General features: G+C 33.2%; 1 long non-coding RNA gene across 3 annotated transcripts; it reads left to right on the top strand.

Annotated features, from left to right (window-relative positions):
* The first annotated feature begins 4,084 nt into the window (after positions 1 to 4,084).
* Positions 4,085 to 6,325, top strand: LOC120086869 (uncharacterized). Of its 3 annotated transcripts, none has more exons than XR_016525794.1 (4): positions 4,094 to 4,250; positions 4,392 to 4,512; positions 5,726 to 5,783; positions 5,911 to 6,325. It is a non-coding gene; the product is annotated as an uncharacterized LOC120086869 (long non-coding RNA). The 3 variants fall into 3 exon arrangements; XR_016525792.1 differs by having other exon boundaries at positions 4,120 to 4,245; positions 4,362 to 4,512; XR_016525793.1 differs by having other exon boundaries at positions 4,085 to 4,250; positions 4,362 to 4,512; positions 5,726 to 5,937.
* The last annotated feature ends 336 nt before the right edge of the window (positions 6,326 to 6,661 follow it).

The raw sequence follows: 6,661 nt of genomic DNA, 5'->3' as shown, positions 1-6,661 counted from the left end.
TTCTCCATTTATTAACAATTAAGAAGCCCACTGTATACTGATATGTTTATAGCAATCATCTCGACTAAAGTGTTCGAGAATCACCTTAGTAGGACTGGGACTACGAAGGGGATAAATGTAGGGCAAATGGGACAAAAACCCATGCGTATATGATACCTAATGAGGGCATATGATGCCCTAGTTTATGTATTTCTCTCTAAAAACTCAAAAGCTCAACATTATGTTTACATATGTTTGTCACTACTAGAGTTTTAGTCCAAGTGGGAGTTTGTTGGGTTTTATATCCTAAAACTCGTGGTTTGTAAACAATAAACTTATTATATTAATCAATATGGATATTATTTATGATTGATTCAATAAAGTAGTTATTGAATATATGAATTGCTCATTTCGTTTTAGAAATAAATCTAATAAACTTAAGATCCATGGCTATTACATGAGTACTTGAACTTTATGTGAAAACATAAGAGTGGATCTGTAGGAACTCTAAATATAGAGGATTTATAAATGGAAGTGGATCGCCCAAACTCCATTGTGAAAGAACTCATACATTCCTAGTCATACTAAACAGATTATGCATCAAATCATAAGTTACAACATGCTTCTTGAAATAAATACAATGATTAGAGATATAATACCTTTGAAGAACACTTTCTTCAAGTATATCCCTCGATCAGTCGCGAATGCAACAAGCAAGAACTCGTTCTCCCTCAAAAACCAACAAGTATAAACTTGATCCACAAACAGATCTGGACACTACCACAAGATTGCCTTGGTATACTTGGTATGAGATTCCAGGAGTTGTGGGCTCTGATTTATTTTGGTTTGAGGGAAGGATTGGAGTGAAGGAGGAAGACGATAGAGTAAGCGAGTGAACTACCGTGTAGAAGATGAAAGTCTATCGTATAGACTGGATGCTTGATCGTTTAGAATCACAAGCTATCGTCTAGTAAACTCGATGCTATCGTATAGTCACTCGATCAATAATAATGTAAGCCATCTTATCGAATGGTTAGAAAAACAATTTTCATCTTTATTCCACTCATTTGCCATAAAGCCGTATAACCACCCACTAAGGTTGGTTATTGAGAAAAAGAAATTTTAATTATCATATAATTAATAAATTATAAATAAATATAATAACTAACTTATCATATTATATTTATAACCTATAGTTTTAATATTGCATCATATACAATATATAAACCATAGTTCTTTTTTTTTCTTTTTTGGCATTAATATAAATCATATTTGTTAGTATTGGTAACCTAATTCTCTCGATGGTTTCGTAGTTTGTAAACATCATGTATATATTTTTATTAATAAAATAAATGTTATTTTATATGCATTTACTCAAATTCAATAAACTAAGATCTGTGGTTGTTTAATGTAACTTAAGCATGTATGTGAGACATACAAGTGGATCATGCCTTAAGTAATAACCTAAATGGTCTGTAGTATAAGGATAAATGAGGGATACTTTATCCTGGTAACACTACGGATACATCCCGCTTTGTAGATGTTACAAGTGTTGTCAAGTGCTACAAATGGTCTGTTTCTGACCATTCATATGAAGACATGCGAGCGGGGGTATCCTATATAAAGAGTTTGGATAAGATTGGACCACGAAATGATTAGTCTCTTTATATAATGCCGTTGATAATTGGTACTTACATTTCACTGAAATGACAATAGGTGACATGACCTTAATCCTGAGTGAGTTGGGAACTCTTGCCTATAAGGGCAGTCCTTTGATTAATATGGGTGAGAGTGGCTATTGTCAACTCAACAAGCCTACCATTTTGGGGATTCGTCTAATTGGGGAGCTGGGAACTCAACTACACAAGATGAAATTCACTCAATCTCTGAAGCAAGGGTAAGTGGGTAAATTACTCCCTTAAGGGCTGATTCTGGGTCTTGAACAATGTGACGCCACACCCTCTCTTGGCCCGAGAGGGGTTTAATCATAGTAGGACTATGATCTATTGTTCATTAGAGGAATCAGTGGTACTTAAGAAGTTAGATGTAACCATAGGGGCAAAACGGTAAATTGGTCCAACTGTACTTATGAGCGATATTCTATATCCTTTGCATAGAATAGCCTCGCTCGCATGTCTGATACATGAATGATCAGGATCAGATCATTTGTAGTACTTTACAACATTTGTAACACCTACAAAGCGACCATACTCGTAGTGTCACCAAGACAAGGTATCCCTCCTTATCCATATACTATAGACCATTTAGGTTATCACTTAAAACACGATCTATAGTATACAAATAAGGTTGGGTACCTTATTATGGTAATACTATCGGATGCGGTCCACTTTGTAGTTATTACAATCGTTGTAAAATGCTACAAACGAAGTGATCCTAATTCGTTCATGTGGAGACATGAGAAGTGGGGGAGTTCTATGCAATAAGTTTGTGTAAGATCAGACCAAGAAATAAGTCAATCCTACTTTATAACGTTGTTTACTGTTTAAGATGACTATTTTAAAGCGATAACCTAGGTAACTTAACCTTGATCCTGAGCTAACTACGAAGTCCTATTTATTCGGGATTATCCTTATATTTGCATGGATGAGGGTCGGCTCAATAGCGCAGACTCAAAAAGTCTCCCATTTCAGGAGTAAGACCGGGTAGATAGCTGGGGATATAGGGTGTAAGATGGAATTCACTCCTACCCGCTTTAGGGTTAGTAGAGAGGTTGTTTCTTTAACTGCTGACTCCGAGTTTTGAACAAGGGACCCCACCCTCTTGTTGACTCAAGAGGGACTCGATTTGATGATTGGATTTCAAACCAATTGTTCATTAGAGAATCAGTGGGATTTAAGAAACAAGAGGTAATCTCAGGGGTAAAACAGCTATTGACCCAGCTATTATTACGAACAACCTGTGTAGGGTTAACTTACTAATTATGGTTATATCGAGTGGACACAATATATCTATAGTGAGGGGAATGCAACTACTGGGCTTTAGTGGAGTGACCCGATAGTTAACGAATGATGGTTAATTAGGTTAAAGAGTTTAGTCGGTTAATCTCGGATTGTTGGAGCCCATGATCTGTAGGTCCATAGGTCTCCCTACTAGCTCACAAACGGAATAAACCTTAGAATAACGTGATGAGTTAATTTGAAACGTTCAAATTTAAATTAAGGGAATTAATAATTATCTGTGATATAATTACACGTTTAATTATCAAATTAAACGAAATTGGAGAATCGAATAACATTTAGATATGATTTAAATATTAATTTCATGAATAGAGAGATTCATGGTAGTGGAATTGGTATTTAATTAAGTTAATATTTGATATTAAATTAGTAGAATTAATTAAATCAGTTAAATTTAAAATTGAAATTTTGAATTTTTTGAAAATTCAAAATTAGAAAATCAATGTTTAATTTAATTTTTTGGAAAATTAAATTAAAATTGATTTTTTAGAGAAAATTAAATTAAAATTGAATTTTAGAGAAATTTCAAATAATTGATTTAAAATCATTTTTAAAAGAATTGATTTTCTAAAGTTGGAAAAACCACTTAAAACTTGAAGCACCTCACACACAAATTCACCAAAATCCACTCAAGATCTCAAGTAGGAGCTGTTTAATTGTTGTGCAATCTGATTGCATGAGAGTTTGGTATAAAACTCAAGTTTTATTTGATATTTAGGCCATGCAAACAGTGTTATTTAAACCAGTGTGTTCATGTCCAAAATTCCCTTGATCTAGCTTATTTTGAATCCCACAACTCAATCAAGTTTCTAGAGAATAGTAGAGAAGATCTTATGATAGTTCACATCCAGTTCGTGGATTGAAGAAAGTCTTCCAGGTATGTTGTTGAAACCCTTTTTCTATTTTATGAACCTGCTTGGTTTAATGTTAAAATTAGTGAATTAGAGTGCTTAATGATCATGACTTCTTCCCTCACTACTTCCAACAGTTTCAACCTAGCTTTATTGAGGTATCTTGGTTTAGGAGTCGATTGAGCGGTCGAAAGGTGAAATTTCCGGTGCATGGTGTTTTCAAGTGAAGAGGGGTTAGCCATAAGGCTTTGATACCAAAATAAGAAAATCAATAGAGGAGCAAGAAAAAGGAAGACCAATATTTAGCAGAGGATTTTTCTATATTGTATTTTCCTTGTCAGTCGGCTCAGATGGCCTTAGAGATTTATATACAACAAAACCCTAAAGCAGGGTCATAAACCAATTAATAACAGAAATTATTCCTTTTTGGATGGTTGGTAAGGTGACTGATCTTTTCTTCCCTCTTCTTCTTTTATTTTCTTAATGTTTCGTTGGGCCTTCCTCCTAATAAAGGGCTCACGACTCTCGGCTTTTGGCTGTGTTTGGTGTCGAGGCTTAAGGCGTTCGATTGTGTTCGGCTCAGGGGCAAGGGTTCAACGGGAAGGATTCGCGACTTTACATCAGTTCGGCTAAATGTTCTGCTGGGGCGTCGGCTGAGTCAAACGTGAGACAAAGAACGTTTGAAATCTAGCATCTCTGACTCAGTAAGACTCCACATTGAAATTTCGATCAGTTCTATGTCAAGTTTCTAAGATATTCTCTATTCTTGGCCTAATTTATTAATTTTTACATCAAATTGCTTCCTCATTCTTAGATGGATGTGAATAGATGTATTCTAGGCATGAAAATATCATGATTTGGAAATAAATTCAGTGTATTTCGCAACTTATTGGAAATACTGACAAAATCTTCCTTCTAAAAATGGTAGATTGGTGTTGAAGTTTTGTTTTTTATTTTATACACATAACTAGAGTTCATTGTCTTCTTCTTCTTCTTTAGTTTACTTTTCCTAAAAGATGGGAAACTGTTGTTATCAGTAGTGGAGGATAAGAAAAAGAACATTATATACGAAAACAAAAGTGCTTCAGTTTTGGTATAAAAATAAAGACCCTTCTGAGTTTTCAAATCACAAGAGAAGGAAAACTACAAATATAATCCTACATTCTAAGTCTTTTCTGAACTACTACCGTTTTCTATGTTTTTCTATATTTGGTCATGTAACAAACAAAAGCTACTGAGATGGATTTGGATGATATAATGAACACAAAAGGTGCTATTGTGTTGTTCTTTACCAAAAGAAAAAAATATACAATAATTCCTCTTTTAAATGAAGGATCAAACCATAGAAAGGAGGTGGAGATTTTTCTTCTTAGACTTATTTCTTTTACTAAATCTACTAAAGAACACAAATCTTGGTGTTAGATAGCTATAGATAGTGAGAGATGTGAGGATTTCAATCAAAATTCTTGATTTTGTAGTCGGTACCTGTTCTACAAATTTTTTATTTTCTTCTCTAAATTTGGAATCCGAAAGAAGATGATGTGCTTATTTTGAAAACCTTTTTGAATTTAGATTCTCTAAAAGAAGATGAAGGCTGATTGTGACTGTTGTTTTCAAGTAAGATGCTTAACTTCAAAATTGAAACTAAAACCATAAAATCAAGTTTGTAATATAATTAGCTTTCCTTTTACTGATTGACAAAAGGATTATACTTTTAATTACAAGAATTATATGTTTTGTAATTTCCTTTTCCATTGGTGGTGAGAATTGCAAGGTTAGGACTTGAACATGTTAGATGGTTGTTTACTTGATGAAGCCATGAACTGCCTTTTTGTTGTCTATGATATGATGTTATTTGAATATGCTAGTTGTATATTTGGTGGTAGTTCTAAATATGTGATTTATTTTATGTTTTAGTGTGCTCGCCAAAAAGGTTACGTGGAATGTGGGTATTATGTGATGAAGTTTGACAGAGGTTTTACATTATCCGTATACTCCTATCAAGTCCCTTTTATGTCACTATTTTAAATTTTTATTTATTGCGAACTTAGTATTAATGAATTTATTGCAATATTTTTTTTAATTTATTTGCTTTGATGTAGTTTAATGCTAAGAAGCCTTTTACCTAAGAAGAACTCGTTGAGGTCCGAGTTGAGTGGACAGAGCATATCTCAAACTACACTTGATCGGATTGTATGTATATAGTGTCACAATATATATTTGTTTGGTTTTTACTCTGAACATTTGGTATCCTTACGCATTTTGTGCAATTTATCTGGTTGTCAAGTTGTCGGAGAGTTTTATGAAATTTTGTTAGAATATCATAGGCATTGTGTAGTTTTGAAACATATTGTGTAGTATTGTTTGGTTGTCAAGTTGTTGGAGATGTTTTTTTAGTGAAATTTATATAGATCTTATACGTTTTATATAGGTTTGAAAACATGATGTGTAACTTTATTGAAATTCAATTATGATTTGATCATCAATATTGAAATGATATAACAGATCTGTTTTCTATGAGTTTGTCTTTGTTTTGCTAAACATTTATGTGGAGAAATTAATCGAAAAGGAGGAAGAGAATTATTAGTATTATAAAAATCGTTTATGTAGGATTTTGGTTCCATATTTTTCTAATGATTTGTTGCAGGTCCTATCAGATATGATGTCAGTGTTAAAATGACATTGTAGAATACAATAATAATAGCTATTAAATGTCATCTAAACAAAACAACTTTGATTAGAATCAATGTCAGTTCCTAACTATCATCCATGACTCATATTATGTCGGTTACAAACTGATATCGTACCTAATCATTATCGTAATATGTATGATGGCATGGGCATGATGTCAGT

This window comes from Benincasa hispida, unplaced genomic scaffold, assembly GCF_027475165.1.
Source record: "Benincasa hispida cultivar pf3 unplaced genomic scaffold, pf3_genome.v1.1 HicScf1187, whole genome shotgun sequence".
NCBI classification, from domain to species: domain Eukaryota; kingdom Viridiplantae; phylum Streptophyta; class Magnoliopsida; order Cucurbitales; family Cucurbitaceae; genus Benincasa; species Benincasa hispida.
This window is presented reverse-complemented; position numbering and strand designations above follow the sequence as displayed.